The sequence below is a fragment of the Morus notabilis genome, unplaced genomic scaffold, assembly GCF_000414095.1.
Source record: "Morus notabilis unplaced genomic scaffold, ASM41409v2 Scaffold442, whole genome shotgun sequence".
In the NCBI taxonomy this organism is placed as follows: Eukaryota; Viridiplantae; Streptophyta; class Magnoliopsida; order Rosales; family Moraceae; genus Morus; species Morus notabilis.
The window spans coordinates 348,844-359,047 of record NW_010358595.1 but is presented as its reverse complement, the minus strand read 5'-3'; the positions used below and the strand labels follow the sequence as shown (position 1 = coordinate 359,047).

The window sequence follows — 10,204 nt, the reverse complement described above, 5'->3', positions numbered from 1 at the left end:
GAAAATGTGTTTTTACAGCCTTATTTATATTTGATACGTTTTTCAACCCTGACAAAAACTGAAACATCTAATTACCTAAGTTTAAGCTCAAACTCGGCAAACCCTACCTATTCTAATCCAAGGCCAATTCGGCCACAATGTTTTCCCCTAGGCCCAATTCAGCCAGCCATGTCCTATGTAGAAAATAACATTAAAATCCCAATAACAAATTAAAACATAAGTAACAAATATCCATAACAAGGCTTCTTAATTTGAGTTGGACTCCCCTTGCTAAGCTCTTGCAATTCAACTTGAATCTTCTAGAACCTTAATCATGGTGACTAGGTTCTCTTTATTCTGGTTTGGACTTGTGTTGGGCCTCCATGTGTTTGCCATATCTCCAACTTGTTGAACCAGCACGTTCAATGCTTCCTTGAAGCATTTGACTCTAAGCCTTGTCACCGGACCACTTGGTAGACTCAATGGATTTCTTGAATGTTGCCCTTGCCCTTGTGCTCCGTAAGCCAATTGTGCCTCTTGTGCTGCACATATCGCATCACTCTCTCCCTCTTGAAAAGGATTTGTCCTCAAATCGTCACCGACATCAAAAGGAGATAGATCAGAAACATTAAAGCTTGCACTAACACCATACTCACCTGGTAATTCAAGCTTGTAGGAATTGTCATTGATGCGCTCCACCACTTGAAATGGTCCATCACCCCTTAGAAGAAGTTTTGAACATCTTTGCTCGGGAAAATGATCCTTCTTCATATGCAGCCAAACCCAATCTCCTGGTTCAATGACAACCTTCTTACGTCCCTTGTTGGCTTGCTTGACGTACTGCTCCATTCGCCGCTCTATGTGTTGTCTTGCTTTCTCATAAATTTGCCTAACAAAATCAACCTTCTTTTTGCCATCTAAGTTAACATGTTCACTCAAAGGTAAAGGAGTTAAATCCAAAGGAGTCAGTGGGTTTAAACCATAAACAATCTCTAACGGTGAAAACTTAGTTGCAAAATGAATACATCGGTTATAAGTAAATTCAACATGTGGCAAACAATCTTCCCATATTTTCAAGTTCTTTTGTATGATTGCTCGCAATAAAGTAGACAAAGTCATATTCACTACTTCAGTTTGACCATTGGTTTGTGGATGACAAGTAGTAGAAAACAATAACTTGGTTCCTAACTTACCTCACAAAGTCTTCCAGAAGTAACTCAAGAACTTTGCATCCTTATCAGAAACAATGGTTCTAGGCATGCCATGCAACCTAACAATTTCCTTGAAGAACAAATCAGCTATGTGTGATGGATCATCGGTTGTATGACATGCAATGAAGTGTTCCATTTTCGAGAACCTATCTACAACCACAAAAACTAAGTCTCTCCCCCTCTTAGTCCTAGGTAATCCCAAACGAAATCCATGGAAATGTCAACCCAAGGTGCACTAGGAATGGGAAGGGGTGTGTATAAACCATGTGGTCGTTGCCTAGACTTAGCTTTCTTACATGCAATGCATCTATTACAAAGTCTCTCCACATCACGTTTCATGTGTGGCCAAAAAAAGTGCTCTTGCAACACTCCTAGAGTTTTAGCTACCCTAAAGTGACCCATCAAACTGCCACTATGTGCTTTCCTAACAAGCAATTCACGCAAAGAGGAATGTGGAACACACAATTTATTTTCCCGAAACAGAAAACCGTCATGTAAATAATATCTCCCACTCGCCCCCTTTGTGCAAGTCTTGAATGTTTCCCCAAAATCAGAGTCTAATGCATACAATTCCTTAATGTAATCAAATCCAAGCAATTTAGTGTCTAGAGTTGAAAGTAAAGCGTACCTGCGTGAAAGTGCATCGGCAACTACGTTTTCCTTACCTTGCTTGTATTTGATGACATGGAAATGTCTCAATGAACTCCACCCATTTGGCATGGCGTCAACTCAACTTATGCTGCCCCTTTAAATGCTTCAAAGATTCATGATCCGTATGAATCACAAATTCCTTTGGCCAAAGGTAGTGCTGCCAAGTCTCTAGAGTTTGAACCAATGCATACAATTCTTTGTCGTAAGTGGGATAGTTTAGGGCTGCCCCATTCAATTTCTCGCTGAAGTATGCAACCAGTCGTCATTCTTGCATCAAGATACCTCAAATACCTATACCTGAAGCATCACACTCAATTTCAAACGTTTTAGTGAAGTTATGTAAAACAAGTAAAGGTGCATTAGTCAACTTTTTCTTGATCAGTTTGAATGCCTTCTCTTGTTCCTCTCCCCACTTAAACGGAACATTCTTCTTGATGAATTCGATTAAAGGCACGGCTAGGCTGTTAAAGTCCCAAACAAAACGTTGGTAAAAACTAGCCAAGCCATGGAAACTTCTTACCTGTCCAATGGAAGTAGGCGTTGGCCACTCTTAAATGGCCCTCACCTTTTCTTCGTCCACCTCAATCCCTTTAGCACTAACAACAAAGCCAAGAAACACAAGCTTATTCGTGCAAAAGGTGCACTTTTTAAGGTTAGCAAACAACTTTTCCTTCCTTAAAACACCTAAAATAAGTTTCAACGCACATTCTCCATGTCAATTTTAAAGAATACACAAGCTCCATGTAGTTCATCTAGCATATCATCTAAACGAGGAATAGGATGATGATACGTTACCGTTATATTGTTGATTACTCAGTAATCAACGCACATTCTCCATGTCCCATCCTTCTTAGGCACTAGCAAAACTGAAACTGCGCAAGGACTCATGCTTTCACGCACATACCCTTCTCCAACAACTCACCTACTTACCTTTGAAGTTCCTTCGTCTCCTCGGGATTACTCCTATAGACAGGCCGGTTTGGAATTGATACATTGGGTATAAAGTCAATTGGATGTTCAATTCCCTGAATTGGAGGTAAACCAGAAGGCATCTCTTCGGGAATTACATCCTTAAACTCCTGCAAGAGAGAAACAACGTTGCTCAGCAAAGAACCAAAAAGATTGTTAGTATTCAAAAGGGCCTCCTTTTTTTAATGAGCACTATAAGGGGCTGTTGTGAAAGTAAAGCTCTCTTAATCTCACTTTTTGCAGCCATGAAATTGTAATTATTTTCTCTCATCAAATCAAGGTTGTTACTCTCTTGTTTTCCCTCTCATTATCTCTCGTGTTTTTGCCTCCCTCAACTTCTTTTCTCTCCTTTTCTTTTCTCTCTTTTTTGGCCTCTTTTTCCTTTCCTTTTCTCTTTGTTTCTTTTCTTTCTATTTCGGCCTCTCTCTCTTTTACTACTATCTTTTCCTTTGCTTTTTGCATCTTTAGTTGGTCTTCAAGAACCTGTTTAGGAGTCAATGGGACAAGGGATATAGGCAGCCTTTTAATAGTAAAAGAGTACATGTTGGTGAAACCATCATGTGTGACTTACCGATCGTACTGCCATAGCCTTCCCAATAAGATATGACATGCATGCATAGGTACCACGTCACAAAGCACCTCATCCTCATATTTCCCAATGGAAAATGCCACCATCACCTATTTCGTTACCTTGATTTCTCTATAATTATTCAGCCATTGAAGCCGGTATGACTGTGGATGTTTCAAGGTAGGTAACGCTAATTTCTCCATTAATTTGGTGTTAGTCACATTTGTGCAACTCCTACTGTCAATGATAACGTTGTAAACTTTGTTATTTACAAAGCACCGAGTATGAAACAAGTTCTCCCGTTGGTTATTTTCTTCTTCCTTAACCTGCACACTAAGGACTCGCCTTGCCACTGATGCTTCTCCTTCCACAGCAATTTGTCCATCATAGGCATCTTCAAGATGTGGCATGTCATCTACCTCTTCTTCTTCCTCTTCCTCCGACTCAATCTCTCCTTAGGCGTTTAACACCATCACCCTTCTATTCGGACATTGGCTAGCTATGTGCCCCCTGCCTTAACATTTAAAACATTTAATGTCACGGTTTCTATTAGTAGAGAACTCATGATTATGTTGCTTTGATGCTGCAGCTTGTTTGGCATCCTTAGAGGGTTCGTTCTTAGGTCTTGGCATAGGAAACTCATCCCGTTTAGAGGCTTATTTCCATGAATTTGTGGCAGCCACGTCCATTCCCCTCCTAGCCATGTTCTTTCTTTTCAACTGTTGTTCCACTTTGATGGCTTGGTGCACCATATCCATTAACTCCACATAATGTTGCATCTCTACTACATCCGATATCTCACGATTTAGATCATGCAAGAATCTTGCCATGGTTGTTTCAAGGCCCTCCTCCACATTTGCGCGGATCATTGTAATCTCCATCTCTTTGTAATAATCATCTACACTCTTGGATCCTTAAGTTAGGCGATGCAATTTATTATACAGCTCCCGGTGATAGTAGCTTGGAACAAAATGACGCCTCATGATGGTCTTCATCTCATTCCATGTCTCGACAGAACGTTCTCAGTTTCTTCTCCTATCCTGCAACAATTGGTCCCACCAAACGATAGCATAATCAGTGAATTCAATTGCAGCGAGTTTTACCTTTTTGATCTCTGAGTAGTTATGACAATCAAATACCATCTCCATTCGTTTCTCCCACTCAAGATACGCTTCAGGATCGCTCTTCCCTTAGAAGGATGGAATCTTCATCTTAATGCTCCCTAAATCATCATCCCGCCTAGGTCTACCTATCTTAGCTTCTCTATTCCCTCTCCCAAACCTGTCCCGGTTCATCAGTGAATCCTCAAACTCATCTTCATCCTCAAACTCACCCCATCGATTCTCGGGTGGCACACGCCTAGATGGCTGCCTAATGGGATAATTTTGTTACAATCCTTCTTCCAGCCTATCCATCCTCTCATGAAGTTGTTCTAATTCCACCCTCATCATCTGTCTCATATCCCCCAACAATGCCTGCATTTGTAGATTTGGTTTGGCTTCTTGTTGAACCTCTTCGGTTTGACGTTCACCTTGGTTGTGAGACATGCTTAGAATCTGCAAAATAAAGTTAGAAACCTCACAAGCACTCCTTCATGTGTTTCACTCCCTTACGTGTTTCTTTCTTTACACTCGTGTTTGTCGCTCAATGGCTTTTACCATATGATGTTCTCACCACTCTTGCCTTTTTTCACCCGTTGTGTCTTCTTTAGTTCTTAATCAGACTCAAAACACTCAAGTTTTCAAGTAACAATCAAGTTGATGGCAATCGAACAAACCAGTAAGATTTAAGGGCTCCAAAACTAATGAAAATAAGCGAATTTTGGCCCAAAAAATGGGGTCGACAGGTTCCACCTGATCAAAGATTGTAGAGCTGGAAAAGAGCTTCCATTTGATATATTATAGGCCCCGTAACGATTTCTAGATCAAAAGTTATAGCCATTCTAAGTCACAGATCTCTGATTTTTTTCGGATCTTTTTTTTTAACGTAAAGTTCGACTAATAAAGGGACCTAAGTCAAATTTGATTGAAAACTATGACTGCTTATGAAATTTTCGGCCAGAGATAACAAACAAGGGAGGAAACCCTAATTTGAGTTCCAACTGGGTTTAGGAAACCCTAAGAAGCCCAAAATTTTAGTTCAACTAGGATTAGAAACTCTAGCATAAATTCAGCCAGCAAGCAATTATCTCCATCAATTCGGTTTTTTTATTTTTTTTAACAGGATATTTAACCTCAACAAGGAAAAGAAACCTTAGAGGCAGGTGCAAGATATTCGGCCTTAGCAAACCTTAGGAACCCTAACTCTTTTTTTTTTTTGAATATTTCAAAAATTTCAAATCAAAGCAAGAACAGAAGGATGAACCCAAATTGATACCGTAAGACACAATGAAACGATTAAAGATAGTCAAACTTGCCTTGGAACCGAAGCTCTGATACCAACTGATATGAACCTCGCCAATGACGCGACGAGACCCAACACTAAACACGGATCAAAACCCTAAGATCTTCAAGACACAAGATTGTTGAGCCTTAACCCGTTGTCTATCAAGATGCGAATCAAGAACAATGAAAGATGAAGAACGCCACACCAAGATTCTCAAGAATCACCCGTTAATTTCAATGATAAGTTTGATTGTTTGAACGCCATAAGAAGGGTACTTGATAAGTTCAAAATCTTCTCAATAGCCAATAAGCACAATATGTGAAAAATCTATGATATTATTCTTGATTATTGAAAACGTGTTTTTACAGCCTTATTTATATTTGATACGTTTTTTAACCCTAATGAAAACTGAAACATCTAATTACCTAAGCTTAAGCCCAAACTCTGCAAACCCTACCTATTCTAATCCAATGCCAATTCGGCCATAATGTTTTCCCCTAGGCCCAATTCGGCCAGCCCTGTCCTATGTAGAAAATAACATTAAAATTCCAATAACAAATTAAAACACAAGTAATAAATATCCCTAACAAGGCTTCTTAATTTGAGTTGGACTCCCCTTGCTAAGCTCTTGCAAGTCAACTTGAATCTTCTAGAACCTTAATCATGGTGACTAGGTTCTCTTTATTTTGGTTTGGACTTGTGTTGGGCCTCCATTTGTTCGCCTTATCTCTAACTTGTTGAACCAGCCCGTTCAAAGCTTCCTTAAAGCGTTTGACTCTAAGCCTTGTCACCGGACCACTTGGTAGACTCAATAGATCTCTTGAATGTTGCCCTTGCCCTTGTGCTCCGTAAGCCGATTGTGCCTCTTGTGCTGCACCTATCGTATCACAATGAGCTGTTGAACTTGATCAGTGGTGAGTGAACTAGGTGGTGGAGATGGTCTCATGGTTGTCGCGGCTGTAGACAGTGGAGGGTATGTTATAGGCGATGGAGAGTACAAAAGGATCTTGGAGACAAGATAGGTCGTGGATTGAAAGGAGTGCTAGGCCCGCTGAACTTGTTGGGCTTGTGGAGTCTTAGGCATGGGCTTGTAACCCGGTGAGAAATCATGAAGCTTATACAAGGATCTACCGTGCGGCCTGTAACCCCACAATGGGAACAGATGGGGCGATCACACTTCGTCTTGCTCGGAGAAAAAGAAGTGGCGGCAACGATGGCCAGAGTGGGAAGAATAGGGGGAGAGGATGAAACATTAAAGGCCAAATAATTAGCAAGAGCCAGAGAACTAGGGCTAATGGAGCGTTGTCGTTCTTCTTGAATGACAAGATTGAACATCTTCGAAACAAAGGGCAAATGATCGAGCATCAAAATCTGACCACGCATTCTAGCATAGAATTCGTTGAGACCCATCAAAAACTGCATCACATACTCTTGTTCTTGATAATCCATCCATGCGTTCATACCTCCACATTGACAAACAGGAACGGGCAGGAAATGTTTGAGCTCATCCCAAAGAATCTTCAACCGAGTATAGTAAGTGTTGACATCAAGGGTTCCTTGAGGAAGGCCATGTAATTGTTGCTTAATTGGGAAGATGAGTGGGGCGTTGCTCTGATGAAACCGATCGTGCAGACCAGACCAAACAACTTGAGCACTGTCAAGGTACAGAAGGATATCATCTATTTCTTTAGAGACGGCATTGAGGAGATGTGATCTGATCATACTATTACATCTAGACCAAACACCAGAAGAGGGATCCCCTGAATGTGGTTGCAAAAGAGTATCATCAACAAAACTAAGCTTATTTTTGGCATTAAGAGCCATAAGCATGGCACGACTCCAAGTATTATAGTTAGGCCCAGTGAGAATATGGGAAACAAGGGCCAGGCCAGGATGATCACCACTATGAAGAAAAAAAGGACTGTTGATATTATCCATGGTAGAAGAATCATGCGTGGATAAGGTAGTGAAGGAAGATGGAGAAGTAAGAGGCTGGAAACAGTTGTTGTTATTATTATTGTTATTATTATGAGGATTTTGCTAACCACCACCACTAGCCACACTCAGAAATGGATAGAAGAAAAGAAGAACAAAACGAAGAAGAAGGAAAATACTTTGATACCATATTAGGAAAAAGAAATGGAGAAGAAAGAAAATATTCTCATTGCTCTGATTAAAAGCAAGTACACCAGGATTACATATAGACGAGTGCTTGGCCTCAGAATAGCTAACAAACTTCTTCTAGAATATCATATACAGTTGGCATAACAGAAAAATTAAATGAGGACAAATGGCGGACAAATTGCTAACAATTATCATCAGAAAATAGGCTAACTTGCGCTGTGGCTAACATGCGCTGTGGCTAATATGCTAATAGCTTATTTTATAAGAGAGAGATGCAGATGTTAATTTTAATTATGTATTTAACTTTTTAACATGATATGTAATTTTTATTTTTATTCCGATGCATAATATTATTTGAAATGTTAAATTTATTCTCTTTTTCATAATTATTAAGGGTCCGTTCATTTTATATACTCAAACTTAAATGATTGATTATGCTATAGTATTTTTCTTCCATAAAAAATTTAAATTTCAAACCTTAGAATCAAAAATCATGATTTGAGTATACATTCCAAACCGGCCTTAAGCTTTGAAAATTGTAAAAATAAAGTTTTATTTTTAAAATAATTTAAAATGTAAAAGTTGTAATGATTACATGAAAAAATAAACATTTCAACTAATAACAATCAAATGTTAAATTTCTCATATGCTATACTTGATTGGAAAATTTACAACAAAGCATAGCATATAGAAAATTTAGCATAACAAATAATATTATATTAGAGAGTATTTTTACCCTCAAAAGCTAAATTTACAATGATCACATTAATTATAATATTGCATTGGAGAAACTTTATTTAACACCAAAAAAGTATAATAGGATTTGTTATTTTTGTTTGTACTCTAATGCATATTGCTGCTATTTGAAATGCTAAAATATAGTTTTCCTATAATTTTTAAGTTTTGAGAGTTGTAAAAGTAAATTTTTAATTTTAAAATAATTTAAAAAAGTAAAAGTTGTAATGATTAAATGAAAAAATAAAAATGACAATCAATAGCATTTAGTGTCAAATTTATCATATACTATACAATGTAAAGTGATTTTTACACTCAAATGTTAAATTTACGATTGACACATCAATTATAGTATTGCATTAGAGATATTCTTATAGCAACAAAATTAAAGGAGCAAAATGACTCTCATCTTAAAAAGAAGACGGTTAAAGAATAAAATTAGCAATATAATCCTTAAAAAAATTATGGCCCCTTAACCTTAATTTTGTTAAACACAGAACGTCATAATCACATAATCCATAAAGGGAATATTCATGGTAGTATAGACAATTTCACTCCAACGGTGGAACAAGTAAACATGTCTTTTGTTTCCTTTTGTGTATGGAGTTAAGTCGTGTTTTGTTTATTTTTTTAGCAACAAAAACAAAAATCCTATTGTTTATTTATGCCATTTTATTTTTATTTGAATTGGTCAAAATAGTAGTTTTGTAAATAGTCCACTTGTTGTAATTTAGAATTTTAGATTTGGAGTAGTAGTTGTAATTGCTTGTTATTTAAAGGTGATGAACTCCAGCCGAGTGACCGCTTTGCTTTGTTTTGTTTCCTTTTGTGCCCTGTTCTTGGGCTTCTTAGTGAAAGTACTTTTTACGCCAAAAAAAAAAAAAAAAATCTTTAAAATATTAATAAAGTTGATGAATAAAAAAAGAGTTAGAAAGAGAAGGCAAGGAGGTGAAGCATGAGAAAGTGAGAAAACAAGTTAGCATGTCAGGCTAGAAACAGAGAGGAAGAAGAATGTGTGTTCCATTTTAATAATAATAATAATAATAATAATAAACATTAACACTCTCTAATCTTTATAATAATAATAATAATAATAATAATAATAATAATAATAATAATAATAAACATTAACACTCTCTAATCTTACAGTAAGAGTCAAAAGACAACACCAAAATACCAATACCTTTGTCTCTGCAAGATTTTAATTTGACGAGTTTTATTAACATGCTACATTGGTGGAGCAAAAGTGCATACTTCACCATAAAATCTCCCATTTTTTAATTCCATTTTCACCTAATTTAGCATTTTTTTATACTAATTTAGAAATGTGCTCCACACATATTATTCGTGTTGAGTAATTTATTATTTACTGTATAATGAGGATTTGTTTATACGACCATTTAAATTTTTTTAGTTTATTTTTTATAATATATTTTTTGTTGAATACCTAATAGTAAAAAGAAAGCAAAGAAAAGTAATACTTCAAAAAATCATAAACTAACTATGTGAGAGCTTTTGACAAAAAAAAAAAAAAAAAAATAGCAACAATTAAAAAAAAAAAACAAAATTAAAAAAAAAAGGC

At 37.1% G+C, this 10,204-nt stretch overlaps 1 pseudogene; it reads right to left on the bottom strand.

The window, feature by feature from the left end:
• Window positions 1-285: 285 nt before the first annotated feature.
• Window positions 286-4,373, bottom strand: LOC112090566 (annotated as a pseudogene).
• Between the last annotated feature and the right edge of the window lie 5,831 nt (window positions 4,374-10,204).